The sequence below is a fragment of the Marmota marmota genome, unplaced genomic scaffold, assembly GCF_001458135.2.
Source record: "Marmota marmota marmota unplaced genomic scaffold, marMar, whole genome shotgun sequence".
NCBI lineage: Eukaryota > Metazoa > Chordata > Mammalia > Rodentia > Sciuridae > Marmota > Marmota marmota.
Genome location: NW_025999990.1, coordinates 16,228,136 through 16,238,437, shown reverse-complemented (window position 1 = coordinate 16,238,437; position 10,302 = coordinate 16,228,136). Strand labels below are relative to the sequence as shown.

The following is a 10,302-nucleotide window of genomic DNA, read 5'->3' as shown; positions in this document are numbered from 1 at the left end:
CAGGAGTGATTGGAAGCTCTGTTCAGCCGTGGGCCACTGGGCCTTTTCTGCCAGTGGTCACCGTTCCGCCTACCTGGCAGGCGCTGGGGGTGGGGGGCGGCTCTGCCCCTCAGCAGGCCGCTGGGCCTGCTCTGTGGATGGTCACAGTTCCCTCTACCTTGCCAGCGCTGGGGGAGGGGGTGGCTCTGCCTCTCAGCAGGCCGCTGCTCCTCTTCTGCTGGTGGGTCGCAGGCCCGCCTACCTTGCAGGAGTGATTGGAAGCTCTGTTCAGCCGTGGGCCACTGGGCCTTTTCTCCAAATTTTTATATTTAGCTTCCTAGAAGCCATTATTAAATTGGGGGATGCCCTATCTCTTCTTGCCTATCACCACCATCTCCACACCCATACACACCAGGGCTGCTAACTTGTCAATGTCTCCCATAGAAAAACAATGCCACCTTGGAGAACAGATTATGTTTGAAGGAAAAACAACATAAAGATGAGGAATTGGGGGTCATGTCAAAGGTATGCATCAGCTGTCTATCTGGCTGGCCTGTTGCTTCTCAGGGCCCTGTGGGAATGGACTATGGATGCCAATTTTCTATTATGGGCTTTAAGCAGATGGGCTATGAGTAAAACAAAAAGGAACTTTTACTTTATCTTGTGCTTTGTATATATCAGACAGGAATGGAGTCAGATTTTGTGAAGCCTGATGTGAATGATTTGAGAGTCTCTGTTGAAGTAAAAGAATACAGTATTGCCAACAAAATATTAAATACAAAAGTGCATGATTTTTTAGAATGGAAAGAGAAATCACAAAAAAATATAAACATGAAAGCACCCTGACAAATTTTATTACAAAGATAAAAATTCAGAAAAATTACAGTAATTTTTTGTTTAAGTTCATTTATAAACTTCCAGCTAAACCTTTATAATTCTTTCCATAACCTAAATTTTTCACTGTATTCTTGTCATCATGTCAGCATTTGAATAATTTTACAATATAATTTCTATGCAAAAATCAGAAGCATAATCAGTCTTTTCTCATTTATTTTTAATTATTGATAGATTAAATTTTTTCTTCTTTCAGAACTTGTTATGAATTTAGGATTGTTGCCATACATGAGGAAAATCCCTACCATGCCTCTTTATAAATTAGCTATCACAAATGTACTTACTATTTGCAGTACAGTATAGGTTTCTTCAGTTTCTTCAACCACAAAGATTCTGATAAATTCTCTTGGTCTTAATTCCTATCAAAAAGAAAAAAAAATGCTAATTCAATACTCATCATTTTCTAGAATACTTCTGATAGGAGAAAGCTAATGTTTTGACTTGGTGTTTACAGGAATTGAATCATCCAGTGGCAATTTCATACATTTGATGGTGCAGAAAAGCTTTTGGCTTCATTCATTTCAGACTTGGTTCCTCCTCTAGTACTCATAGACATTGGCTATTAGGAACTCTAAGATACAGGACCTCTCTTCCTGTATCATGGAGCCATGATTGAAGCTAGTTGCCTCCTTGGTGGTTGGGAATCCTTCTGGAAGCCCTTCCCAGACTATGACAGAAAGCAAATGCTTCCTAGAAGTGACTCGATTGATCCCTTAAACTTGAACCCATATTGATTAATCTCTTAAACTTGAACCAAATATATCCACACATTCTCTTAAAGATTCCAAAAACATGGATCCTTTGTTATATAGAGAAGACCCATGTAAAAGAGGGAGGTTGGGGCAGAAAGAGACAGTGATGTTAATTGAGCTGTGATTAAAACCTCTCACTTTCGCAAATTTGAAAACCACACAGGACTGCATGAAGGCATTACTGGAGCTCCTCCTCTAGCCTTGGAAGGGCCTTGAAACTCCAGCCCCATCAGCTTCACAATTAAGCAGGCTTTGAAGCAAGAAGTTCTAATGTACGAGATCTTTCAGCCGTCCAGAGCCCCAGGGCTCAGACATTAATTTTATTTTCTGTCTTATTATTCTCTCCCTTAATGATCTCAGCCTGCTTCCTGCTTTTTAATATAATCTACATTCGTATCATGTCCAAATTCTTCTATCCAGTCCTTTGAGCTTCGGAATCATATTAAGCATTTCCTCAATCTTTCTATTCAGAACCTAAGAGACCCTCAGGTTCAACGTTGCTGACTGTCCTCTAGTTCTTGCTCCCTAAACTCCACTCACAACTTCTTGGTGACAACTTTATCTTTTCAGTTGGTTATACCAAAACTGAAAGAGTCATTCTGCCTAGCAGGAAATCCTGTGACTTTAGTTTTAAAATACACATAAAACCTGATCACTTCCTGTGCAAATTACTGCTACTGCTTTGGGCATAGGCATCATCATCTTTCACTGGTATTGCACTCAAGGACCCCTGAAAGGATTCTACCTTTGTCCCTCTCTAGCGGTTTTCAACACAGGAGCCTTGAGCATGTAAATCAAGTTTGTCACTTCTCAGCTTAGCAAACGTGTTTCACTCCAAGAAGTCAAAGGACATAAAATTGCCTGAAAAGCCATAGTGATCTGGTCTCCTGTGCCTGTCTGACCTCCTCTCCTCACAAGCCCTCCCCTTCGCAGGCTGCAGCCACTCTGGTTCCTGATGCAGGAAGAGGTGAGAGCCTCTGGGCCTTTATTCCGTCATTGACTTGGATCATTCCCTTCCCTCCTTAAGTATTTTCTCGAATCTATCTCCTCAGTGAAGTGTCCCTGGCCACCCTGCTCAATGCTACATTGTGTGCCCCCCCTTTCCAACATCCTCATGTTTGCTCCACGTGTTCTGCATCCCTACAGCACCAATCACTTGCTAACATACCATGTATTGGCTGTATGTTTGCCCTCTTATGTCTGGTTAGAATGTAAACAGTATAAGGACAGGGTTCTTTGTGTTTTTTTTTTTTTTAATGGTATTTATCTCAGGAGCCAAGAAATTCATCTAGTTAAAATAAAAATTCTGAAATTAAGAAGTTTCAAAAGATCACAAAGGTAGTAGAGATGGAAGAGAGCCTCTGTTGTCTGTACCCTCAATCTGGGTACCATATTGCTCCCAGGGCATGGAGGAAAAAGGCAGCCAGCCAATGGGAAATGGGTGTGGGGCTGAGATGGACCCTGACTTCCTCTCTCAGCACTAGGTTGCTAACCCCAGAGTTAAATCCCAGTCTCACAGATGAATGTCCCTATTGAAACTTAAAAAAAAAAATAAGCCACTTATGCATATGGAGTGTAATTGTGACTTAACAATCATTTTCCTGAGGAAACAATTATATTCTTTCCCCTTTGTTGGGTCACCTGGTCTTTTCTGTTTTGTCCCTTTATCTGGCTCAATTACTTTCATCAGAAGAAATGTGAGACACTGGGCTATGATTCTGTGCAAATGAGGGACATGAAAATCTCAATGCTAATCCCAAACACATTATTAAACTAGCACATTGTTTTGGGAGATCAAGGTGATTTGCATAATACAAGAATCACCTGAACTCCATGGAATTACCACTAGGGAAGGGAAGTCACACAAGTAGAGAGGCAGACAGTCTAGGCATTGAAAGCTATTTGTATAATGTGCCTCTCATATGTTTATTTGAGAAGTAAATTAAAAACTATAAAGATTATAATGATTCTTTGGCATGCCTTCATTTCTGAGCTTAGAGCCAGGTGTGTATATATATTAATGGGAAGATTTTGCAGGTGTGTCGTGGGAGTGAGATGAGACATTTCAGAGCCTGTAGTTTTGATAACCTACTTAGCATTACATAGGCAAGTGTATTTCTGAACTTTTGCTGAAGCCTTGTATCTAGTCTTTTTGCCTCTAGCTTTCTTAACCCAAGGTCCTTGACCACAGTGCCCCTAAAAGGACTTCAAGAACCTAGACTGCAGCATGCCACCAGTCTACTAAAAATCCTTCTTTACAGAGACAAGTAGAGGAGATGAAGGGGAACAGAGATAACTAAATTTAAGTTATATGCATGTACTAATATTAAGTTATATGCATGTACTAATATGCAACAATGAGGTCCACTGTTATGCACAATTACAATGTACCAATAAAAAAAATCTTAAAAAAATGGAAAAGAAAATTCTTCACTGGTACTCCTTTACCAACCATGGGAAGCCCATACTTTTTTTTTGTGTGTGGCAACCAAAGTCATTCATTCTGGGCAGACTCACCCTTTACACCACTTATTACAGTCTAATATATTCCCCCAACATGCCTGGCCTCGTCATACTTTATGTTTTTGCCTCCTGGGAAGACTCTTTCTCCTCTGGGGCACATTGGCACATGTCTATAATCTGGGGAGGCTGAGGCAAGATGATCATGAGTTCAAAGCCAGCCACAGAAAGAGTGAGACCCTGTTTCTAAATAAAATAAAAAAATGGGTCTGGGGATGTGGTTTAGTGGTTGATTACCCCTGAGTTTAAACCCTGGTATCCCCGTGCCCTAAAAAAATTGTACATGCTTGAAAAGTCAATTCTTCTTCTTCTTTTTTTAAATTTTTGGGTAGTTGTACGTGGACAACATGCCTTTATTTGTTTATTTTTATGTGGTGCTCATTATCAAACCCATAGCCTGACGTGCCAGGCAAGCACTCTGCCACTGAGCTGTAGCACTATCCCTACACCAAACTTTTGAGGTACAGCTCAAGTATCACCATTTGTGGGAAGCCTTCCAGACTAAATCTCAACCCCGCTACCCACTCAACCTTTGTTAACAGGGAGACTCCCGTGTTGCAGAAATGATAGTCTCCTCTTCTGTACTTTTGCAGGACTGCATTCATACACGAACAGTTAGGGATCCGCCAGTCTCTCTCCTTAGTAAATGCAAAGGAAGTGTTTGAGTGAAGAGTTCAGAAGTTCTTCATTTTTTTGACATATAATAATTGTACATATTTTTGGAGTGTATTGTAATATTTTCATACATGTATACTTGGTATGATGCTCACAAAGAATCTATGTATTTTGCATGTGTTTACATCTAGGAGAGCTCCCTGACTCACCAAAGCTTTTCAACTCATTTTGTTTTATTGAATTGCATTTAATAAAATTGGGTGACTGTGTGGGCCAGTGTGATGAGCTTGCCATTTTGACCTGGACCAGTTAGATTAAAGGAGGGACAAGCACCCAGTCTATATTGATCTGATGGCATTTTGGGCTGTGTGTGTGTGTGTGTATGTATGTGTGTGTGTGACTTTTCCTATAACACTTTCAAGGGACATTAAGAAGATAAGTAGGCCAAAATAGTCTCCAAATTCTAAGGACATCTGGAAAAGATAGTTTAGTTGGTTTAAAAAGTTAGTTGAGCCAGGAGAAGGCAGGAGGAAGGTAGCAGATTTTACAGATATACATACTGTATAAAAGTAATTAAATTGACTCTAATGAATATTTAGAGATTTGTGAAACCATCAGAAAAAAAGCAAAAACTAAGTAATTTTTATGTTATTGTAAAGAATAAGTTTTTACATAATAGTTGTAGATAAAAGGACTAGGCCTTCTCACAAAATTCTTACTGCTCCATCACACCATTCCTTACACTGAATCTGATGAAGCACCTGTCAGGGCTGTTGAGGAAGAGGTCCCTATACAAGGTGAACATTCTATACAGGGACATTGAAAACCTTCAAATCAAAGATAATAATATGCAAAAAAAAAAAAAAAGAAAAGAAAACAATGTAAAAGTATGGATTTTCAGTGCCTTTAAAGTTGTTTTGTTTTTCATTGTTGCTTGCAGAGTAGAACAGGAAGTCTGAAGAGCTCTGGAATCTGGAGAATTCTACTTTGAGCAACCTGGACCTGCTTGTATTTCGGTGATTTACCTTTGTTCTGCTGTGATTTGGAGGATTTCCAAAAGTTTCCACGAACTGTAACAATCCCCTGTGGTGCTCTTTGAGGTGAGTTAGCAGGTCCCTATTTGCATCTAGATTGCTCATAATCCTGATTATAATCCAAATGTTGAATGGGAAACACCCTGGGCTCCTGAAAATGTGCTTGGAAAGTTCTGTAGGATCCATCTGTCCATTCACACATGTGTGTAGTTGGTTCAAGAAACATTTATGGAATTCCATTTCTGCTAAGAATTCCATTTCTCCCCAGCCTCTAAGCTTTGGGGCTACCAGAGTATGTACTACAGAACTGGGCCCCAGCCCTGCTGAGCTTAATCCACACAGAATGATTATAGCTCAGTGAAGTGTTCATTTATAGCCAAGCTGGGTTTGTACAGCTGGTTCTTAAACTGCAAGAAGAAAAGGTGCTTTTTTTAAAATTCAATTTTATAACTTCTTCATTGCTTCTAATCAACTGTGATTAGAAGCAGTTTTGTACATGGAGGTGTTTCAAAAAAAAATGCTGATAAAAGGAGAAGATTAGAGAGGGAGGGAGACAGGGAGGTCTCTATTTTATTACCTAAAGATTCTTATTCCAACTATAGAGAAAAAATCACTGACTTCACCACACATCCTCTTCAAAAGGGTTGTTACTATAAACTCACAGAACACTGGCCTCAAAACCAGCAGCAAGACAAATAAATAAATAAAGAAAACAAACAAAAATACCCTAAAATTCCTTGCAAACAGCCTCAGTGTGGCAAGACCACGGGAGAGGAGCCTCCCCTGGTGATGTGACCCTTTAACCTTTCCCTTCTACGGAAGACTTTTTCTTAAGTGACTTCGAAAACACAGTCTCTTGGGGTTTGCATGCTTAGGAGGCTTTTGGGGATTAAATGGAGAGAAACAGCATACATTTAACAGGATCATAATTATCTCTCTTTCCATTTTTTTCCCCCATTCCTGTGGGGCTCTGGAAATGTCATTGTCCTTATTTAAAGCAATGCAGTGAGTATAGGGGAGAGTCCCTCTTGCACCATGCAAATCCCTCAGCAGCTTGCACACTGAAGGAAGGAAGATGGAAAGGAAGATTAAAAGAAGCCTGTGGTATTGATTGAGATAACAACCAAAACAGCAAGACCCGGAGTCTCTCCCAAAAAGAATAGAGGGAGCTGCAACATGGGGCAGATTCAGCAGGAGTACAAGTAGGCAGGGATGCTGGGGCTCTGCTCTGCTCTTTACAGCCTGATTCACCACCAGGCACTTGGCAGAGGAAGCTCAGCCCTCCGACCTGTGCATCCGCTGCAGAGGAAAAAGGAGCACCATTCTCCTTACCCTGGTGTTTCTTTATCTGTCACCTAAGTACAGGGGAAAGGGAAAGTTTATTTGGGTGGGAAGGGGGGATTTTTTACCCTGCATATTTATTATCTTGTTTCTTTCCAGTCACCAAGATATTCAGAAAGCAGACTTAGAGGAAGGCTCACCTAGAGAAAAGAACAGCCAAGCTGCTGAGGGCTCTTGAATTTTTAATCCCCTAACATTTTTCTCTCCTTTCTCTATTTATTGTCCATTTTCAAAGCCCTGGGGTAGAAGGATTGTCTGAAGCCTGCTTGTTGGCAGCCATTCAAAAAGTTTCATTTTGTAGCATGACTAGGGGAAAAACCAAGGGTAGGTTGGTAGAGAAACTTTCTAGGAGTCAGGAATGATATCAGAAACTCAGTGTTTAATAGTGGGAAATACAAGTAATAAAAACAATGGCCTGGTGATTAAAGAACACAAAGAAATTCTATTTGGGGACAACCATTTGGAGGCAGGTCCCAGCTCTCTGTCCACACATCCCAGGCCCCCATGCCCAGGGTTCTGCCCCACCCCATAGCAAGATGTGGCTGGTGGTCTATGCATGTGCAGTGACACAACTTGTGTTCCCCAGTTATGAACTTTACTCCCCAACCTCCAGGCATCTTGACCAGTACCTAAGTGGGCAGGATTTGCTGCCCCTCCTCAAATGGCTTCAGCCTTTGTTCTATAAGAAAGAAGGGTTCAGAAGCAGCTCTGTACCTTGCCCACAGTGAGTGCTTCTGCAGGGACCCTTCTCCCTTTCCACCCACTACTCCAGTAAACCCAGAAGTAGGTGGGGAAGAAACTTTTCAGCAGGTACAAATGCTCCTTGGGCTGAATATTCTCAGAGTCTTCTGTGCTCATACTAACCCACGTTCTGCCTTTGGCAATTTGTTTAAATTTTTAACTTATTTGTCTTTGCCAGTGTGCACAGTGTTCAACAGCATCCACCCCAGATAAGCAGCAGTTTGCCTGGAACCTCTCATTGCAAGTCTTTACATTTTGAATTGGCTATTTGCTCTGCTAATGTTGCTCTCTGATAGAATCAAGAAAATCATCAATTTGCAGGTTAATGTTTTTCTTTCTGTTGTTAGTAGACAGGGCTGTTGCTCCTTTTTGCTTCATACCTCCTAAGTAGAAGGCAGAAATCAGGAGATGTATTTATTAAACTCAGTTTCAGGGGCTGGATTTGAAAAGGACTTTAAAATCTGGATTTGAAAGGGACATTTTCAAATTGTTGCTCACCTGGAGGATAACAATTTGGACTGGCCTACAAGGCATGGTAAGGGATTTAGAAATATCTAAATTTAAGATGAAAAGTCTAAGGAGAGAACTCTTTAAATATGCTCAAGGCAACCATCTGGGAGGAAGATTAGACTTTGTTTGTAATGGGTAGAGATCATAGGGGAGGAGAATTCTGACCAAGATAGTGGGGATATTTCCTAGTAAGAAATATTAAAGCTGTGTGAGTGTTGTTTGTTTTGTTTTGTTCTGCTTTATTTGTGAGGTCAATATCTCCCTTGTGACCCTGGATATGGTAGAGTTGGGCTCGTTTGAAAATTTCTCTGAATATTTTAAAAGGTGATCCTAATATCTTTTAGAGTTTGGATGAGATGACCTCTGACATACTTTCAACTCATAATCACGAGGAATATCTTCTCTCTTTTTAGCCTCTCAGCTCTAGGGTACAGAACCCACAGACTTTCAATTTCGTTTTATGTTTTTAAAGGAAGTGTGGCTTCTTAAGACAAAGAGTATACAGTATAGTTTGGGCACTTAACTATTAACAAAAAAAATAATTTATAATTATTTTTAAAAAAATTTTTTTAAAAATTTAAAATTTTTTAAAAAAATTTTATAATTGTTAGTGGTTTTTCTGCTTGGACTATCTACAATCTATGAAAATGGTCAAGTTAAACATTAAAATTAAAGACAAAATAATGATGAGTTACCCAAGGAAAAGAAACTGACATGAACAAGAGCAATTTTAGTGATTTTAAGGGCCCAAATTGAAATCCCAGAGGGTCAAAATCACCTGGTTTTGAGGAGAGGGAGGGGAAGGGAAGTACATGGCTTAGCTGGGGACCACATGTGAATGCATATAAAGGGCCAGCACATGTATGTGCGAATGCCTACCCAAGGTGAAGTGGAACACAGGTGATGCATATGGCAACTCAGAGCCCCAATAAATTGGTGGCTCTCCCTTGATTGATCAGAATCTAGAAACTCTATTTGGGGACAACCATTTGGAGGCAGGTCCCAAGGGAGGGAGCTCTGGGAGGTGGTAGAACCGGGTGAAAGCATGTTTTTGGCTTCCTCAGTGGCCATGTTGTTTGCCAACTCTAGATACCCCTGCAAAGCATGAAGCTGATCTGCTGACTTCTTTGGGTCTTCCACATGGAAACAACAGGGCCAGACATATAAATAACTTCCGTGATATCCCATCTAGTCTTCACCCTAGACACACTATGCTGCAAGTTGAACATAATGAAAAAGTCTTTCTTTTAAAATGTAATGAAGAGGACACTTTGAGCCAGTTCAATATAGACACAAAGGAGTTGGTGCCAGTATTGTGAAGTACGCAAGGCTCACCTTCAGCCCCTGTCTCCTTTTCCATTTCTTCACCCTCTCTCTCCTCTTCCCAGGTACTGCCCTTGCCATCTTCCACCACGACTCTTCTCTTCCTTGGAAAGAGTCTACTCTGAGTTCTTATGTGGCTTCTTTCTGGCGAAACGTGTTTGCCATGTTGGATTAAGGTTGATCTAACACACAAAGATCACTTTGGCAGATATGTTTGAGCTGAGAGTAAGGTAGGTGGCAGATCTTGTACTGAAATGGATCATGCCTCTTCTCAGCACAGATTGATTCTGAATAAAACCAGGCACTTGAAAATCTCTTGTGTTCCAGTTTTTTCAAGGCATGAAAATCAGCACATGATTGGCAGAGGTGTGCACTGACCGCGCTCCTTGCTTCTCCTTCTGTTATTCTTGTTTCCTGCAGTTTGAGGGTTACTTTTCTCCACATTTCCCCCTGGAAGAATCCCCAGAGAACAAAACTGAGGAAATAAAAGGCAAATTTTCCTACTTTGTTAATTTTAGTTTCTCTGCTTAATGATTTTGATAGGGAAAGAATTTGAAACAAACAACCAAAATTCAGGTAGTACAGTATAAGTA

The 10,302-nt window shown here is 40.6% G+C and overlaps 1 long non-coding RNA gene across 2 annotated transcripts in view; it reads left to right on the top strand.

Moving 5' to 3' along the window:
• LOC125617718 overlaps window positions 1–10,004 on the top strand; it is a 375,399-nt gene extending 365,395 nt beyond the window's left edge. For both annotated transcript variants that reach the window (XR_007348809.1, XR_007348810.1), the window contains exons 2-3: window positions 5,701–5,860; window positions 9,775–10,004. This is a non-coding gene — a long non-coding RNA (uncharacterized LOC125617718). The remainder of the gene's footprint in view (window positions 1–5,700; window positions 5,861–9,774) is intronic.
• Window positions 10,005–10,302: the final 298 nt, after the last annotated feature.